The 20,758-nt window shown below is 37.9% G+C and overlaps 1 protein-coding gene across 7 annotated transcripts in view; it reads right to left on the bottom strand.

The window, feature by feature from the left end:
- RAP1A (RAP1A, member of RAS oncogene family) overlaps window positions 1-20,758 on the bottom strand; it is a 93,812-nt gene that overhangs the window by 33,482 nt on the left and 39,572 nt on the right. Inside the window, exons 1-3 of one of the 7 annotated variants that reach the window (XM_050746951.1) lie at window positions 16,088-16,167; window positions 9,005-9,197; window positions 8,795-8,900 (exon numbers count right to left, since the gene is read on the bottom strand). The exons of 3 other annotated variants lie outside the window; for them this stretch is intronic. The gene's annotated coding sequence lies outside the window, so the exon portion shown is untranslated. Of the gene's footprint in view, window positions 1-8,794; window positions 8,901-9,004; window positions 15,052-16,087; window positions 16,168-20,758 lie in introns of those variants that run through there. 3 more of the 7 variants (XM_050746968.1, XM_050746958.1, XM_050746935.1) reach the window with 3 other exon arrangements.

The following is a 20,758-nucleotide window of genomic DNA, read 5'->3' as shown; positions in this document are numbered from 1 at the left end:
GAGTTCGCTGACCCCTTGCACTTCCCGGGTAAGGTAACACCCCACCCTGCTTCTGCTTGCCCCATGGGCTGCACCCCCTGTCTAACCAGTCCCAATGAGATGAACTGGTACCTCAGTTGGAAATGCAGAAATCACCTGCCTTCTGCATTGGTCTCACTGGGAGCTGCAGACAGGAGCTGTTCCTATTTGGCCATCTTGCCCGGAACCCCCAACTTCTACATTCTTAAGAGCTTTCATTTATATGGGTTCTCAGGAAAAGATGTTGGATTTTTTTTTCCCAAAATATTCTTACTGCATCTACCAATGCTATACGGTTTTTTCTTTTTATTGTATCAACATGTCTACTCTTACCACTTCTGTTGACATTGTACTAAGCTAGGTATAGTAACTATGCAAAAGGAAGAAGTAAAATTGTTTTTATGCACAGTTGACAATCCTGTATGTAGGAAATCTTAAGGAATATACAAAAATGCTATCAGACTAACAAGTGAATTTAGCGAAGCTGCAGGATAAAATGTTGATACAAACAAAACAAAACGTGAACAGTCATGTGCTGCATAATGACATTTCAGTCAACAGACTCTATTACATACAGGTGGTGGTCTTATAGATTATAACAACATATTTTTACTGTACCTTTTCTATGTTTAGACACACAAATACTTATCATTGTGTTATAACTGCCTACAGTATTCTGTACAGTAATATGATGTACAGGTTTGTAGCCTACAAGCAGTAGGCTATACAACACAGCCTAGGTGTGTGGTATGCTATATTATACATCCAGATTTGTGTAAGTACACTCTACGGTGTTCACACAATTATTAAATTGACTAACAAGGCATTTCTCCCCATTATGAAGCAACATGTGACTATATTTCTACACACTGGCAAAGAACTGAAAATTGAAATTAAAAAAAAAAATGCCATTTACAAAAACATCCAGTAAGAAACTACTTAGAGATACATTTAGCAAAATATCTGCAAGACTTATATACCAAAACTACAAAACATGGCTGAAATTAAAGACTTAATAGAGAACTATGCCATATACTAAGATTTGCCCATATTATTATTAAGATGTCATTCTCTTCATGTTGATATGCAGATTCAATGCAAACTCAATCAGCAGTTTTTGTAGAAACTGACAAGATAACTTTAAAACTTATATGAAAATGCAAATAATTCAGAAAAGCTAACATGGTTTTAAAAAAGGACAAAGTCTTATATTATCTGATTTCTAGACTTACTATATAACTGTAGTAATACATATTGTGTGATATCAGCATAACGACAAACATACCAATCAGTGAAACCAAATTAAGTCCAGAAGTAGAAACACACCTACATGTTAATTCATTTTTAATAAAGGTATACTGTGACACCCCATCCTGCAAGACGGCTCTCAATCAATGATTCTGGCCTCCTGGTACTCATACCTTGTATCGCTCCCTCTCACTATACATACCCTTGAATAAGTTCCCTCCCATGATGAATCAAGATTGGCCATGTGACCAATACAATACGGCAGAAGTGAAAATATGTGACTTCCAAGTCTAGATCCTAAAAGGCACTGCAGGTTGTGATGTGGTCTCTTGGATCACTTGCTCTGAGAGAAGCCAGTCACCATGTCGGGTGAACACCAGTCCTTCAGAGAGGCACACCTGAAGAGGAGCTGAGGACTCCTACCAAGAGTCAGCACCAACTTGCCAATTACGTTAGTGAGCCACCTTTGAAGCTTATCTTGATTTTAGTCAGTCTTAATACAAATAATTGCAGCCTTGTGAAATATGAGCTAGAACCCTCCAACCAAACCACTCTCAAATCCCTGATCCACAGAAACTGTGACAGAAAAAAAAAAAATGATTATTGTTGTTTTAAGCCAATAAAATTTGGGTCAACTGGCTATAGAAAAATAGATCATTAATACAGGGGCAAAAGTAATTCAATGCGTAAAAGATAGTATTATCAACAAGCCAAGCTGAGAAACAATGTTAACTTCAACTTTTGTCTTTGTAATAGCCAAAAATCTAGAGACAACCCAAGTATCCATCAAGCGGTGAATAAATTGTGATATATCCAACTGCCGGAATACTTCTCAGTAATTAATGTAAGGAATGAACTACTTGCAACATGGATGAATCTCAAAAACATGTTCAGCAAAATAAGACAGACACAAAGAATAACATTCTGTAATTCTACTTATATAAAAATCTAGAAAAGGCTGGGCACGGTGGCTCACGTCTGTAATCCCAGCACTTTGGGAGGCCACGGTGGGCAGATCACCTGAGGTCAGGAGTTCGAGACCAGTCTGGCCAATATGGTGAAACTTCGTCTCTACTAAAAATACAAAAATTAGCTGGGCGTGGTGGCATGCGCCTGTAATCCCAGCTACTCAGGAGGCTGAGGCAGGAGAATTGTTTGAACCTGGGAGGCAGAGGGTACAGTGAGTTGAGATCGTACCACCGTACTCCAGTCTGCGCAGCAGAGACTCAGTCTCTTCAAAAAAAAAAAATCTAGAAAAGATAAAGTTATAGTGACAGAAAGCTGTTTGGGGCCAGTGGTGTGGCACAGGGGCAATAGCTACAAAGGAGCATGAGGATACTTTTTGGGGTGATGAGAGTGATCTGTATCTTGATTGTGGTAAAAGTTGCATAGGCATATTTATTTACCAAAACTCACTGAATATCTAAAATAGATACATTTTATTACATGTAAATCACAGCTTAAAAAGTTAATTTATTTCAATGGCAGAAAGAGAGAAATTTCTCAGAATACCAGTTACATACTGATATGGTTTGGCTCTGTGTCCCCACCCAAATCTCACCTTGAATTATTTATTTAGGAAATTTCTCAGAATATCAGTTACATACCAATATGCTTGGGCTCTGTGTCCCCACCCAAATCTCACCCTGAATTATTTATGTATTTATTTTTTATTTTTGAGACAGAGTCTCTCTCTGTCACCCAGGCTGGAGTACAGTGGTGCAATCTCGGCTCACTGCAACCTCCGCCTCCCAGGTTCAAGTGATTCTCCTGCCTGTCTCCTGAGTAGCTGGGAATACAGGCGCCCACTACCATGCCTGGCTAATTTCTGTATTTTTAGTAGAGATGGGGTTTCACCATGTTGGCCAGGCTGGTCTCGATCTCCTGACCTCATGATCCGCCCATCCTCGGCCTCCCAGAGTGCTGAGACCACAGGCATGAGTCACCGCACCCAGCCTCACCTTAAATTTAATAATCCCCACGTGCCAAGGGCAGGGCTAGGTGGGGATAACTGAATCATGGGGGCAGTTTCTCCTATACTGTTCTCATGGTAGTGAATAAGTCTCACCAGATCTGATGGTTTGATAAGGGGAAACCTGTTTACTTGATTCTCATTCTCTCTTTGCCTACTGCCATCCATGTAAGATGGGACTTGCTCTTCTTTGTCTTCTGCCATGATTGTGAGGCTTCCGCAGCCACATGGAACTCAAAGTCCAATTAAATCTCTTTCTTTGTATATTGCCCAGTCTCAGGTATGTCTTTATCAGCAGCGTGAAAATGAACTAATAAACACACATAGTGAGGACATTATAAAGGAGACATAATGGCAAATACTGTTATTCTGAATCAAGCATTTGCAAAGTATTTTCTAGGTAGCAGTTCTGTACTAGGTGTCAAGGAAATAAAAATGAAAAGTATGTGTTTTCCATCCTCAAGGAACTTATAAAGGAGAAAGAAACAAATAACTACAAAACAATGGGAATAAAGCTGGTGCAAGACAAAATTAATGGGCTGGGGAAGGATGGACGAACACAGGAGACTCCAGGACAGTTGTTTTAATTTTGACTAGCTCATTTGAAGAGCTCAGTAAAAAACTGAATAGGAATATTCCAGCTATAATGCTTAGAAGGACATTCCAAGCAAAGGAAACAGCTTAAGCAAATACACTAAAGAATTAAATACACATCCTCTCCAGCACCTGTTGTTTCCTGACTTTTTAATGACTGCCATTCTAACTGGTGTGAGATGGTATTTCATTGTAGTTTTGATTTGCATTTCTCTGATGGCCAGTGATGACGAGCATTTTTTCATGTGTCTGTTGGCTGTATGCATGTCTTCTTTTGAGAAATGTCTGTTCATATCCTTTGCCCACTTTGTGATGGGGTTGTTTTTCTCTTGTAAATTTGTTTGAGTTCTTTGAACACTTTTACACTGTTGGTGGGATTGTAAACTAGTTCAACCATTATGGAAAACAGTATGGCGATTCCTCAAGGATCTAGAACTAGAAGTACCATATGACCCAGCCATCCCACTACTGGGTATATACCCAAAGGATTATAAATCATGCTGCTATAAAGACACATGCACACGTACGTTCACTGCGGCACTATTCACAATAGCAAAGACTTGGAATCAACCCAAATGTCCATCAGTGACAGACTGGATTAAGAAAATGTGGCACATATACACCATGGAATACTATGTAGCCATAAAAAGGATGAGTTTGTGTCCTTTGTAGGGACATGGATGCAGCTGGAAACCATCATTCTCAGTAAACTGTCGCAAGAACAGAAAACCAAACACCGCATGTTCTCACTCATAGGTGGGAACTGAACAATGAGATCACTTGGACTCGGGAAGGGGAACATCACACACCGGGGCCTATTATGGGGAGGGGGGAAGGGGGAGGGATTGCATTGTGAGTTATACCTGATGTAAATGACGAGCTGATGGGTGCTGACGAGTTGATGGGTACAGCACATCAACATGGCACAAGTATACATATGTAACAAACCTGCACGTTATGCACATGTACCCTAGAACTTAAATTTTAAAAAAAAATTAAATACAAAAGATCTAGGGATACTACATAGCTCGGCATTTGTCATGTTAAAGAGCTTATATTTTATCTAGTAAGTAATGGGGAGAAGACAAAGTGATTTAAAAAAAATTAATATGATGAGATTTGTATTCTGGAAAAACAACTGGCAGTATGCAAAATGGACTGAAGAAAGGAGACTAGAGGCAGGAAGAATAGCTAGGAAGCTACTGCAATAGCTCCAGTGCGAGATGACACGGGCCTGTACAGGAGCACTAGGGCTGAAGAGGGGCAATACTTTTCTGAGGATAAAACTGACAGGACTCCATAACTGATAAGAAGCTACTAAGAGGAATGAAGAAGACTCAGTGATAACTCCTAGGTATCTAGCTTGAGCAAGTAAGTGGTTGATAGCCTACCTCCAATTAAGACAGGAAACACAAAAGGTTTAAAAAGAAAGATATTACTTTCTTCCAAAAATTAACTGTGAGATTCCTATGGGAAGAACAGGTAAGGATATCTGATAGATATTTTAAAAGCCAACTCTGGAGGTTCTGTAGAAACCAATGGACTAGAAGTACAGATTTGGGAGTCAATGCTGGTCAAGATGGTAGCATTGAAGCCATAGCAGTGGATGAGGTCAATCAATGAGAAAGAGAAGCAAGGTAAGAACTGGGTGAGCCTTTAAAAATAACCACATTTTTGAAAATATAGAGTAAGGTGGGAGAGGTTTGTGTTGGGCACTAGGCATCTTATACCTCTATCTGGATTAGGTGATTCCATTCCATGGGGAAAAAAAAATGGTTTCATTTCCATGAAAAGAAAAATACTGACAGCTAAACACAAGAGCATGTATTTCACATAAAAGGATGCCCACATCCCTAGCCCCTTTCCAGGCCTCTTAAGTCTGGGGATCGCTGTCATTTTAACAAGATGTGAATTCACCGTCTCTCTAATCCAAAAATGCATCTTTCAAGACAAAATCCTAATATAGCAAGGATCATTTATATTCCCCAAATGCCTCCAGCTTTTCTAGGGCAACAGAAACTGGGGAAAGAACTCAGAGATGGTCATATTATTTTGGGTATTCTGCAACAACAAAATATTTGGCCCCTGTTCCTCAACTAAAATGGCAAGACATTCAAGTTCCAAAGCCATTTTTCACAGAGTATGTATAGAAAATTTTATCTACACCTAACAAATGCCATGGGTCATGAATGTATACACATAGGCACACTCACAAATATAATAATCAAATAGCTCACACAAGAAAGCATACACACAAATGAATTCCCAATAAGAATGTAAGTTAATTTTTCTTTCTAAGGGGAATTAGTTCTAACTCATTACTGCCAAGTTAGAAAACCTCTATGTTCTTCCAAGCAAATCCCATGCCTTTTTATGGAAATCTCTTGTGCCCTGCACTCCCAACACAGCACCAGAAAATTTCTTACTCTGGTTAAGATTCCCTGACAAATATGGAAGATAGGAATAAACATTACACTATGTTTAAATTTTAAGTCAATTTTGAGTCCCTAACATTATGGTCCAAGTTATAACCTAACTCTTCATTTTTCCTTCAGGAAGCCTACTTCTAATATTTACAAAAATAAAATGACTTGATTGTCTTTGTGAAGCAAACTGATCCCAACTTTGTTGTTTCTGCAATTTTTAACATAAATGAATGCATTATAGACAAAAGTTTCTCCTGTAGAAATGAACTTATGAAACAAAATTCATTAAAGGAAATTTAGTGATTAGAAATTTTGGAGAAAAATTTTTTACATTAAGGAACAGTGAAGATAGATTCTTAAGCAGTATATTGTTGTTTATCTTTAAATATTTACAGGGATCACAAATATTTAAAACTGACAACTCACCACAACATGCTGGTGGGGAGGGGAGTAAATATGGAAATCATGGTAAGATTTAACTTTCCAAAACAAAGGACAATGCTCTTCAGAGTACATCATAAGAAAAACTGAACTGTTTGGTAATATGAAATCACATAAATATACCAATACACAAACCAGAGAGAACTGAACAAAAGAACAGAGATGGAATGTATGAAAGAAAGAGGTAAAGAGGACAGACCCAGAGGTTTCACCAGCTATCTGATGCAAGTGTAGAAAGAACGCCAGACCCAAAGTAACAGTAGAATAACATTTCCAGAGATAAACTTAGAAAAGTTAGGAATCATCAGATTCAAATACCCAATGAATGCCAAACACTGTGGGAAGAGGAAAGAAAAAAGATTCTTGTACCTGAACATATTTTAGTTAAAATTCCAAACTACTAAACATGAAGACAAAATCCTAAAAAGCTTGTAGAAAGAAAAAACATATTCCCCTCCTCTTGAATATAGGCAGGGTTAGCAACGAACAAAATCCAGCCAACATGGTGCTATCTGCTTAAGCTAGGTTAGAAAAGGTATCAGAGCTTCCTCCTGAATTTTTTCTCTTTGGGGATACGTATCTATGGAGTCCTAAGTGTTAGGCTGCCGTGCAGTCACCACTTTGGAGAGACCACAGAGAAAGACATGGTTGCCGGAGTCCCAGCTGTTTCTGTCTTCCTACATCTGTGACTAATAAAGGCTTCAAGATGATCCCAGACAGCAACCATCTTACTGCAACATTATGAGAGACTTAGATTCACCCAGCTGAGCTACTCCCCAATTTCATACCCAAGACATTTTGAATTTCTTGCAGTGTACTAAAAAACAATCTCAAAGAAACAAAGAACAGATCAACAAACTGAAAACAAATGGAAAGATGTCAGACAATCCATGTATATAAATACGTTAATATTAATTTACATTAACAGCACGCAATAGAAAAATAAAATTTAAATATAAATCAAAGCACACAAAGCAAAACTTGACAGAATGGGAATCGTGAATAGAATTTAACAGAGCTTACTCAGTAAATGATAGAAAGGAAAGACAAAACCAGGAAGGAGATATAGAAGATTTGAGCAGATAAAGAATCAACTTAACCTAACAGACATATAGAACACCACACCCAACAACTGCAAACTACACATCCTTTTCCAGTGTACATGGATAATTTACTAGAATAGACCATGCTGAGCCATAAATCAAGTCTCAAGAAATTTCAATGGACTGAAATCATACAGAGTGTAATTTCTAACCAACATGAAATTAAACTAGAAATCAGCATAAAAATACAACACATTATCCCCAAATGTTTGTAAATTAAACAGAATTCTAAATAACCCATGGGGGAAGAAAGAAATCAAGATGGAAATTAAACAATTTCAATTAAATAATAATTAAAATGTAATATATCAAAAATTACTGGAGCTGGCAGGGCATGGTGGCTCACTCCTGTAATCCCAGCACTTTTGGAGGCCAAGACAGGTGGATCACTTCAGGTCAGGAGTTCAAGACTAGCCTGGCCAACATGGTGAACCCTGTCTCCACTGAAAATACAGAAATTAGCCAGGTGTGGTAGCATGCGCCTGTAATCCCAGCCATCTGGGAGGATGAGACACAAGACTCACTTGAACCAGGGAGGCGGAGGTTGCAGTGAGCCAAGCCGAGATCGCGCCACTGCACTACAACCTAGGTAACAGAGCAAGAGCGTCTCAAAAAAAAAAAAGAAAAAAAAAAAAAAAGAAAGAAAGAAAGGAAAGAAAGAAGGAAGGAAGGAAGGAAGGAAGGAAGGAAGGAAGGAAGGAAGGAAGGAAGGAAGGAAGGAAGGAAGGAAGAAAGAAAGAAAAAGAAAGAAAAGAAAAGAAAAGAAAAGAGTATACTTGACTTATATGAGGCAAATTTTTTATGAATAGCTGATTTTGTGTTTTCTTGTTTTAAATGCTGAAGTCAGTATTTAAAAACAACAGAATTCCTGAAATACAGTAACTTTCATTTGTGGAAATCTACTCTAAAAACATATCTAGATATGGACATCTAGCCCTTTGAATTCTATCCTCACACAACAGTATGTTTCAGCTGGGCGTGGTGGCTCTCACCTTTGAGGCTGAAGGGTCGCTTGAGTCCAGGAGTTCTATGGTGCAGGGAACTGTGACTGCACCACTGTACTCCAGCCAGCCTGGGTGACAGAGTAAGACCCTGACTCTTAAAAAGAAAAAAAAAAAAAAAAAACAGACAAATTCATTTCTGGGTAATCTAATTGTTCAGAAACTTCTTTACACGACTGTTTCTTGGTATTGGCTACTTACTGGGTGGTTTCAGCTCTGCTCGCCCATGTAAACAAAAGAAAGAGAATTCCTCTTCTATTATACACTCCTTTAAGTATCTGAAGACAGTTATTTTCCTCACTTCTTTTTCCATAAACAGTCTCCTTTTTCAAATAATAAAGTTTCAAACTCTATTATCATTCTAGTCTCCTCTGCAAAAGCTTCAGTTCTCTCTCTTAAAAGCAATGCATACTTGATTAGCACAATTAGAAGATATTACTAAAAGGCTTATAAGAAAAAAAGAGCAGTCACAATCTCAATCTACAAGAGCTACTTTAAACTTCTACCTGCCTGTTTCTTTGGGTGTTTCCCTTAATATTTCCAAATAAAATTCATACTGGAATCTCTTCATTTTTGCATTTGGATATTGCTATCATATAGATGAGAATTTTAGCTCTCTTAACACACAGCAAAGCAGTATATTAAGATTACATTTCTTTTATCATATAATTTGTGTTTATTCTGGAATTATCAACATAATTTCCCACCCTGTCAAATCGGCCAGATAATCTATCAATTTCATTCCCTTCTCTCCCCACCCTCCAAAAAATTCTTTTTGGATCTTCTATAATCTGTATCAGTTGCTCCCTAGGTCTGTAAATATTTGTCAACCTAGGACTTTCTTATGTACTAGTTTAGAACTATAATATTTACAAAAGTGCTACCACTATTTGCTACCAGTCCTCCAGAAAACAAGGGGCTTGCCCTGGTACATCCATGTCTTGCCTCAGTACACTATTTAGTTCACTGAACAGTATGAATATATAATATAAGACTCATGAGAATTTTAAGAGAAAGAAACACTAAATTATGGATCATTCTCAGTACTGTGCCATCACTTTTTGGTACAAGCACCAAAAACTTACTAGTAATACTTTTTTAAAAAACACTTTTAAAAATACAAGGTTTCCACAATTTCTCAGGTTTATGCATTTCCCCTCTTCTTCCTTAGGCATTAAAAGGGAACACATATTCTACTGTTTTAAAGAAATGTATCCATATCTACACATCCCCAAATAAATCTTTACCACAATCTTTAGTAAAGTATGACTGATTCATTGCACCTTTGTAATTCTCCAAATATTCAAGTAAAGGATTAAAATATTTAATCCAACCATCTCACATATTCAAGAGTAAAATTTTTGGCAAGTTTGACAAGTGGTCTTGATAGGCTTGATATACTATTATGACAACAGATACAATAATCTACCATTTGAAATTATTCCCTGAACAAATATGTGTTAGTGTATGCACTTTTCTCTCTTTGTAAAAATCTGCCACATTTTTAGTTATATCTCCTTTTTCATTCGTATTTTTTATCTCTGCCCTTCCTCTTTTGCTTTTGGTCAATTTTACCAGGTTTATTACTTTTACTAGTCTTTTTCCAAAAAAACCAACTTTGGCTGTGTTGATGTTTCATTGTAGACCTCTTTTCTATTTCTTTAATTTCTGCTTTTATGTTTATTATTTATTTCCTTTCTTTAGTTTATTCTAATGCTTTTCCAACTTAAGTTGGATACCTGCCTCAATAACTGCAGCCATTTTTGTTTTTGTTTTTGTTTTTTTTTTTTTGAAACAGAGTCTCAACTCTGTCACCTAGGCTGGAGTGCAGTGGCATGATCTTGGCTCACTGTAAACTCTGCCTCCTGAGCTCAAGCAATCCTCCCACTTCAGCCTCTAGAGTAGCTGGGACTACAGGTGCATGCCACCACGTCCGGCTACATTTTTTGTATTTTTGATAGAGACAGGGTTTTTGCCATCTTGCCCAGGTGGGTCTCGAACTCCTGGTCTCAAGCTATCCACCCACCTGGGCCTCCCAAGGTGCTGGGATTACTGGAATGCTTAAATGAGCCTGGGCCCATTTTTCTTTCCTAATTAATATCTCAGATCCTCCATTAGGGGTCACTTTCCTTCTACCTAAAGTATATCTTTTGTAATGTTTCTTACTGCTGTACAAGTGGTGAGAACAAAAAAAAAACTCCCAGTTTTATTTATCTGAAAACTTTGCTTCACTCTTCAAAGATATTTTAGCTTTAATAGTTATTTACTCTGAGTACACTGTAGTTACTATTCTACTGTCTTCTGATTTCTACTTTCCTTTCAATAAGTCAGCTGCTAGCCTAATTGCAGAGCTTTTGAAAGTGATCTGTCTTGTCCTTCTGGTTATTTTTGAGATCTCTGATCATCTGCAAATTTAACTATGAAGACTTTAGGTTTAGATTTCTATTTACTCTGCTTAGGATTTATTTGACTTCTTGAATTTGTATCTTTTTGCAGTTTTGAAAATTCTAATTGAAATCTCCTTAAATACTGTATCTAGTTGGCTTTTCCTCATATCTGAAATTCTAGTTATTAGACCTTTTCATGCTCTTCTTGAAATAGTTAAGACGTAGACAAGGCTGCTGTTAATAAGAGACTCAAAAGTGGCTTAACCAAATTCAGGGTTATTTTCCTTTCACAGGACAGTCTTGTTTGGCAGCTAGGCAGTCTGAGACAGCCAAGCTCTTATGTCTTATTGCTCTATCATCCTTAAGAGTATTGCCGTCTTCTACAGAGGGAAAAATATCTCATCGCCATGTTTACATTCCAGTTCACAGAAAGGAAGAAAGAGAAAGAAAATGGCATATCCCCTTTCCTCTTACAGGCATGACCTAGAAGTTACACATATTTCAATTTGCATCCCAAATTACCAAAGCCTTGTCACATAGTCAAACCTTACTATCAGGAAGGCAATGAAATGGAAGTTTTAGCTAGGCAACAGAGCATCCAACTAATATATCCACTACTTATTAGACACAGAATGGTATCAGAGAAAACTCGCAATTTAGGCTATGGTTGTCCAATTTTCTTTTCTTTTTACAAATTTTCCATTTCTGTCTCTTTTATTTGGTTAACTTTGGTCTCATTCTGTTGCCCAGGCTGGAGTGCAGTGGCACAGTTCACTGCAGCCTTGACCTCCTAGACTCAAGGGATCCTCATACCTCAACCTCCCAAGTAGCTGGGACTACAGGCACAAACCACCATGCCCAGCTAATTTTTGTATTTTTTTGTAGAGATGGGATTTCACCATGTTGCCCAGGCTGGTCTCGAATTCCTTGGGCTTAAGTGATCCACCTGCCTTGGCCTCCCAAAGTGCTGGGATTACAGATGTGCGTCACTGTGCCTAGTCTACATATTTCATTTCTGAAAGTTCTCCCCCCACCCACAAAAAAGCTATTTGTAACTTCTCGTAATCTCATTATCTTTCTCAGTATAGTAAAATGGTTAAAAGCCTGACTTTAGGACCCATACTGCCTGGCTAGAATCCTGGTTCTACCACTTTACTAACCTTGGTCAAGTTATATCCCCATTCTGTGCTTCATTCCTTCACCTGTAAAATGGGGATGATAATAATCCCTACTTTAGAGTTTTGTGAGGATTAATTAACACGTAAAGTACTGGAACAGTTCAAGGTTCCAACTGATAGCTACAAAATGTTAGCTATCATAATCCCACCATTCTTACATTTTTAATCTTTACCTTGCTAAACACACTGATTTTAAATTCCTGTCTAATAATTCCAAAATATGAAGTCAATGGGAGTCCAATTCAGTTGTCTGTTATCTTGGCTAGTCCATATTTTCAGTGTCTTTTTCTTTTAGAGTTCTGTGATATTTTACTGTGATGTGCATTTGCTTCTGCCAAGTGCCTGGGGTTACTAGCAACCAGAATTACTTTGAATCATAGTCAAATTTTAAGATATTTTTGGGCTAACCCAAAAACTGCGATTTAGATATGGAAACATAAAGGCTAGGGTGCAACTATAAAATGTCAAAGAATAACAACCCCCAAACTTGCACCACCACTTCAACTTAGTGCCAACATTTGCGACAGTCTAGTTTCCTTGGAGTTGGCAGGAAGAGGCGTGGGGAGGGGTGCACAGACACTCGGTGGGATGCCTCCTCATAGACTGAGCTTAGTCTCCTATCCTCTTATGTCTGCGAAGGCAATGAAACCATAAGCCCAGGTTTGCTAGTTCAGTAGGTGCCATCAAGCCAAAAATAGGCTCTGAGTGCTGGTTCTAGCTTTCACTTACTTTTTAGCCTTTGAGCATGTCTCATAAATGTCAGTTCCTTGATATTGTTCCTTTAGGTTTACAGTTGTAAAAGGGACTTCATTTAAAAAATCTTACATGGCCAATATGCACATCTTCACAAGTGAGAAGTCATAAACCTACATTTTTTTTTTTTTTTTTGAGATGGAGTCTTGCTCTTTTTGCCCAGGCTGGAGTGCGATGGTGCGATCTTGGCTCACTGCAACCTCCGCCTCCCAGGTTCAAGAAATTCTCCCGCCTCAGCCTCCCAAGAACTGGAATTATAGGTGCGGGCCACCATGCCCAGCTAATTTGTATTTTTAGTAGAGACAGAGTTTCGCCATGTTAGCCAGGCTGGTCTCGAACTCCTGACGTCAAGTGATCCGGCCGCCTCGGCCTCCCAAAGTGCTAGTATTACAGGAGTGAGCCACTGCGCCCAGCCATGACCCTATACGTGATGAAAACATTTCTTTATAATATTCTCAACATAAAATTATGAATATTAGTTTGTTATCGAGAATATAATCTATAATAGTGTGATAATTTAATCACAGAATACTACTTTGTATTTTCTATCACCATTTTTTTAAAGAATAGAGAAACAGGAGAGGAGGGTAGGAGTGTCAGAATCACCTGGGCAAAGAACCACTACCCTCCAGGCAAAGAATCTGTCAGTTCCTTTTCTTTTCCACTACATGACTCTAGTCTAAGCAACCTCCTGGGACTACTGAAATAGCCTCTTAACTGGTCCATTGTTGCTCACTTGGGTTCCTCTACATTGCAGCCAGAATGGTCTTTTCAAAACAGAAAACTGAATGATTTCATTTTGCTCACAGGGTAAAGATTAAACTCCAAGTCCTCAAAGCTCCTAATGATTTGGCCTGTATCCACTTCGTCTTGCTCCATATCCCTATTTACTCTCTATGACAGTCACACTGGCCATCTTTCAGTTTCTTAAACCTGATATGCTCCCTTCTGCCACAGGGCTTTTGCAGAAGCTATTCCCTTTGCCTGCAATGACTTCTTCCTTCTCCACTTAGTTAATAATGCCTGCTCTTTTCCTTGGACCTGAGCACAAGTATTAATTCCGTAAGATATCCTTCCCTGACCCCTTTGAGTCAAAACTTTATATACTCTTACGGTATTGGACATTTTTCCTAAGCAATACTGATCACAGATGCAAATCAATGCTTTCTGTAAATCTCTGTGATTTACCTAAATTAGACTGTTGAATATCATACAAATTATTTGCCACATGTAATAATCTCAGAATTACTGTTAAAACCTAATTCACATTCTATTTTTAGAATATCTGCAATGTGATCTGAGTTCTTACATTCAATGACTACCATATTGTTATACATAAGGAGTTTTTAATCTAATTCTTTATTAAAAAAACAGTCTAAGACAGATTGTTTCAATGATTCCAGATTTTACGTATGAAAACTAATAAATACATGCACATATGGAAACTAATAAACACATGCACATGTTGCATGGCTGAGTGTTGCCACATAGAACTGTACAAATAATCCCTAAATGACAGTTTTTGCAGTATTAGTATAAATACTTAATTTGAGAAGAGAGTCATGATTCTGAATTTTTTTCTGAAAGATAACTAAGTAAACATTTTTGTGAAATTCAAATATAATAGCTTTGTTTACCCTACTGTGAATTTTCATGTCATGAGGCAAACAACACTTGTACTGTTTTGAAGACTTCAACAAAAGATTATACAAAATTACATCTTTCCTGTATGCTTTGTCTCAATGCATTAAAAAAAAATTCTCCCTTTGTTGATTCAGTTTAAACTGTCAGTCATCAAGGTTACATAGGTCATTAGATCGAGCCATCTTCTCTCTTCAGAGAAACAAGTATTTTAGAAACAAATGAAAATACTTTCAAGACAAACCGAAAGGTTACTAAAATTGTTACTTTAAACCATTTTAAATCTCCAAAGTAAAATATATTCTTCATATTAAAATGATTTAAAAGAAAGAGATGGTCTCTTTTGGCTATAACTTTTCCTCCTAAATGTTTAATACTGGGAATGCTTCTAATTACCAGAATAAGGGGGGAATATCACGGTATCCAAAAATATCCTATACTCTGTGCCTTTAGAAACTACACGTGCTCTTGGATCCATGAGCTGTCAAAAAAACAGTGACTGCGTATCCTGTTTTAGCAACATAGCAAATGATCAAAAGCACATCACCAGTAAATGTTTGACTAAGGGAAATGAAAATGAAAGACTGCTTTTTACATGTATTACCATCTACTTAAATGAATATTCTTCAGTAACTATTAATCATCGCAGACAAAACATTTGTAAACCATGCAGAAAAATTTTAAGGCCATGACTAATACTTTCTAGGTTGACCAAAATACATTATTTTCCTTAAAAGATACATTTGGCCAGGTGTACTAAATTATGCCAAGTATAGTTAAGTATACCAATTCTGGAATCTTGATAGATACATTTCCATAAATAGAGGTATTTACTCTAACTTTATTCCCTTAACAGCACTGCCACATAAACTATATATGACCAAAACTAAAGCATGCCAAAGCTAATGAAAAAGTATGAATTTGGAGTAATTGTAAGCAAAAATGCATAATTATAACTAAAGTTTCTGGTATCTTTGTTTTTTAGACTATTATCCAGCTAAAATGTTATAACCTTTTCTTGAAGGGAAAGTAAAAACATGTAACCAACAGCAACTAAATTTCATATATCATTCTGTCACTTACAAAGCTCTTTCGAAACTTTTTATATTTTAGGTAATCAAAACCAAAACTATATGTCATTACCCCCACTATAAAGAAACATACAAGGCTTAACTTGGATTCAATGACTTAAGCATAAAGTAATTAGGAAGCTGTATTCAAACCTATGTCTCTAGATTTTAAATGTTGCTCTCTTTTGAATATATTATGCTGTTATATAACAACAACACAACAACAATAATGACAAACATTTACTGAGTGCTTACCATGTGCCAGGAAGTGCTGTAAGAAATCCTCACAATAAGCTTACGAGGCAGATACTAGTAATATCCCCAAAGTCACATATCTAGGAAGAAAAGCCATGATTTAAACTCAGGCAACCTGCTTTCAGGGTTCACAATCTAACATGCTAAATTGCCTGTATTCATTCATGTACATAAACTTGTATATGCATAGAATACCTTTGGGAAGGAAGCTGAGGAATGATGGGACATGGAAAGAAAAGACATTTTTCTCTGTGTACTTTGTATGTATTTCTCGAAACCCAGGGAGAGGAAGGGGGTGTAGGTAGACAGAATGTTATAGACATGGAATTCCAGAAAAAAGGCAGAGATTCAAGAAACTCTGTGATCTGTGATGATCTAATGGAAAAACTATATTTTTAAAAAAGTCTAGGTGGCCTGAGCATTTACTGTGAAAGGCTGAGACAGGAAAGGACTTAGTACGTGTGTGTGTGTGTGTGTGTGTTTGGAGACGGAGTCTCACTTTGTCGCCCAGGCTGGAGTGCAGTAGCGCAATCTCAGCTTACAGCAACCTCCGCCTCCTTGGTTCAAGCGATTCTTCGGCATTAGCCTCCCAAGTAGCTGGGACTACAGGTATGTGCCACCACGCCCAGCTAATTTTTTTGTATTTGTAGTAGACAGAGTTTTACCATGCTGGTCAGGCTGGTATTGAACTCCTGACCTCAGGTGATCCGCCCTCCCTGGCCTCCCAAAGTGCTGGGATTACAGGCGTGAGCCACTGTGCCTGGCCCATATATGGTTTTAAATAGCAGGCTATAAAAGTTCCTCTATGACATCCCATGAACTTGAAACTTTCCTATCAGATAAGAAAAGCCACCTAAGGCTTTTGAACAAGAGTTTGAAGAGAAAAATGAAAGCTCTATGAGTACTCTGTAGATTGCAACAGAGGAATGAAAAACTAGAGAAGGAAGATCAGTTAGGAGGGCAAGGAAGCAAACTTTTTTTTAAAGTGCCTTTTTCTTAGCCTTTAGCAATCTTCAAGGCAGACATTTTCTTCCCTTCAAAATGCAGATAAATTACAGATGCCATTCCTACTGCCCAGAACAATAGTTGGGAAACAGTAGATGCTCAATAAACATTTATTGAATGAAAGAAAAAAAGGGCTGAGCCTGGATTCAAAGCTAGGTTTTATCTAACACTAATGCCTAAGACTTTTTCCACTATATTCGGTAATTCAATTAATCCAAGCAATCTTTAAAATCTGGTGAGACCCTTTAGGTAGGGAGCTAATCTTAAAGTAAGGGACATAGTTCTGCAATGTTGCTGTGAACACCAAATTAGATAATGCATATGTAGCACTTAGGAGAGTGCCTGGCAACTGTCCACTTAAAAAAGATACTACTATCACTACTTTATTAACGTAACTAGAGTGTTATTGGTATTCTGAGAATTTTGGAAAGGTAATGTAAGACAAGAATGGAAAGCGCTGTCAGATTAGGAACCCCAAATCAGGAGGCAGTATAATCAAATTTATTGATTCTTAACTTTATTGGATTCCTTAATCTAGTAAGTCCAGTTCTTTGAAAAGAATATATACACTGGGGGAAGTGAGGGATGTTGGAGACCAGGGAACCCAAACAAACAACCTCTGATCAAAAACAAAGAGCCTTGGCCAGGCACAGAGGCTCACGCCTGTAATCCCAGCACTTTGGGAGGCCAAGGAGGGTGAATCATGAGGTCAGGAGATCGCGACCATCCTGGCCGACATGGTGAAACTCTGTCTCTACTAAAAATACAAAAATTAGCTGGACGTGGTGGCTCTTGCCTGTAATCCCAGCTACTCAGGAGGCTGAGGCAGAAGAATCGCTAGAACCAGGGAGTCAGAGGTTGCAGTGAGCCGAGATCATGCCATTGGGTCCAGCCTGGCAACAGAACGAGATTCCGTCTCAAAACAACAACAACAACAAAAACCAAAGAGCCTTTTGAAGGAATATCTGGGTCCAAAATCAGGATCTATAAGTTATGTTAGCCTGGACAAGTCATTTATCCTCATTAATATTCAACTTCTTTATTTACACAACAAAGCTGGACTAAGATACCTCACTGGTTTCTGATAAGTAAACAATATATTTAATAATATATTTTAGGTACAGAAGCTTAATGCTTTTTTCCTTCCCAAACTAAAGTGAAAAGAGAGAATCAATGTTTTAGTTTATTATAAACACTGCCACATTAGAAAACTACTATTAGAATCCCTGTTTATTAAATCTGTTTGCTCATACAAGAGCTTCAAATCTCTTTAAGGATGGCCAGAGTGTTAATGAGTTTCCTATTCCTGTAAGTGCTATAGTTCTACACAAATTTTTGTTCCCAGAGCTATTAGTTTTGTGAGGAGAAATAACACTTATATTTGTCTTGAAAACAGCCGATTGAGGAACAATCTTAGTCCTGATCAAGTTAATTTTTTCAGATGAGAGAAGGTTGGGAAAAACAAGGAAATCAGTTAAAGTCTTGCCTTCATGAGAGATGAATTAATTTGAACAGGATCTAGAAATGACCATTAAATAATAATTAGCTTAATTAGGAACCTTTGATTTCATGCCAAATGCTAAGACATACACAAAAAGAGATACATAACTATTTGACTAACAGAATTTCTAGGATTTATTCTGAAGAATTACGTTGGGAAAGCCATTCTACTTTCTTACCATGGAACCAAAAAGAGATCCTCTAAATTGGAAATTGTTCTTCTTTTTCCCCTGAGACGGAGTCTCATTCTGTTGCCCAGGCTGGAGTGTAGCAGTGCAATCTCCGCTCACTGAAAGCTCCGCCTTCCGGGTTCAAGTGATTCTCCTGTCTCAGCCTCCTGAGTAGCTGGGATTACAGGCATGTGCCAACACGCCCCGCTAATTTTTTGTATTTTTAGTAGAGACAAGGTTTCACCATGTTGGTCAGGCTGGTCTCAAACTCCTGACCTTGCGATCCCCCCGCCTTGGCCTCCCAAAGTGCTGGGATTACAGGCGTCAGCCACTGTGCCCAGCCCCTAAATTGGAAATCTTAACCTGGCAATCAGGAGTTATGAATCGCTGACCACAGATGTATATAAATAGATTTCTTCAGATAATCAGGGAGTTTCAAACATTCTTTTTGTATGTCCATCAACCATAACAGACTAAATAAGCTACCATCAGCTTACACCTGGATCACTACAATAGCCTCTCATCTGATCTCCCTACATCCAATATTCTCCCCCTCCAATATATTCAAAAGGAAGCTAAAATGAACTTTGTAAAATGACAAATTTAATCACTCAGTGACCTCCTCCAAATCCCTTCAGTTCAGATACTTCAGTGATTTCCCATTTCCCTTAAAGACTAAAGATGTTAACATGGCTTACAAGGGTCTGCACAGTTGGGTCCCTAACTGTTATTTCACAACAGTGCTCCCTCTCATTCTCAACACTCCAGCCAACTGGCTCTCTTACATCTTCTCCAATGCGCCATGCACTCTCCTGCCAGAAACAAGTCAGCTGGTAAAGTGTTCCAGAAAACGTAAAGCAATGGGGAGATTGTAGTCCATATGGCATGTAGGTTTATAATCTAGAAAAGAATGATCTTTGAGCAAACAACTAAAGATGATGGGCAGTTAGAGAACACAGTTGGGCAGACATCTGAGGGAAGCAGAAAAGCCTTAAGATGCCAGGTGACTTCAATTTGAAGGAACAAGAAGGGCACTATAATTGGAGGACAATGAGGAAGTCATCAGGAGAAGAGAAGGTAAGAGATTAAATAGAGAGCTAAATACAGGCTTTTAGGCCATGGTAAGGACTTTAGCTTTTACTTGGTATGCATGGGAAGCCACTGGACAGTTTTGAGCAGAGGATGTCAACTTTCCACTGAAATTTTTAAAAGATCTCTCTGGTTATAAAAGAGAAGGTCAAGGGCAGAATCAGGAAGAACTAGAAGGCAACTGAAGTAACACAAGAGATAGGAATGCTGACCAAAGGAGTAGCAGTGGAGGTAGTAAGAATTGGTTAACTTCCACATACGTTTTGAAGACAGGGCCAAACAGAGACAAGTTGGGAGAAAAAAAAAAGACTGCTAAAAAATAAACAGAGGATAGACACCAAACCACAGACCCAGGAAGTTCAAAGAACACTAACCAAGATAAATGCCAAAACATCTACACTTAGGTATTATTTCAGACTGCATAAAATCAAGGCAAAGAGAAAATGCTGAAAGCCAGAGGGGGGAAAAACATCTTAACTATAGCAGAACAGAGAAGTATTGCATCAGACTTTTCAGAAACCAGGAAAGCAAGAAGAGAGTGAAGTAAAATATTTAAAGTGTTCCCAGAAAAAACCACCAAGTTACAACTCTGTATCAAGTGACACTACCCTCCAAATGAAGGAGAAATGCAGACATTCTCAAAACAAAAATTAAGAGAATTTGTCACCAGCAGACATGACTTGCAAGAAATGTGAAAATTTCTTCAAAAAGAAGGAAAACTACTTAGATGGGAAACTTTACTTCCACTTTTCTTATCCTTTATCAATCTAAACAGATGCAGTTTGTTCAAAATAACTGCAACAAGGTATTAGGTGACCATAGCTTGGTATTATGCAGGTATCAAAATAACTGCAACAAGGTATTAGGTGACCATTCAAGTAAAATGAATGACAGCAATGTTATAAGG

This window comes from Macaca thibetana, chromosome 1 (assembly GCF_024542745.1).
Source record: "Macaca thibetana thibetana isolate TM-01 chromosome 1, ASM2454274v1, whole genome shotgun sequence".
NCBI classification, from domain to species: domain Eukaryota; kingdom Metazoa; phylum Chordata; class Mammalia; order Primates; family Cercopithecidae; genus Macaca; species Macaca thibetana.
The sequence above is the reverse complement of the archived record's forward strand: the minus strand, read 5'-3'. Positions and strand labels throughout refer to the sequence as shown.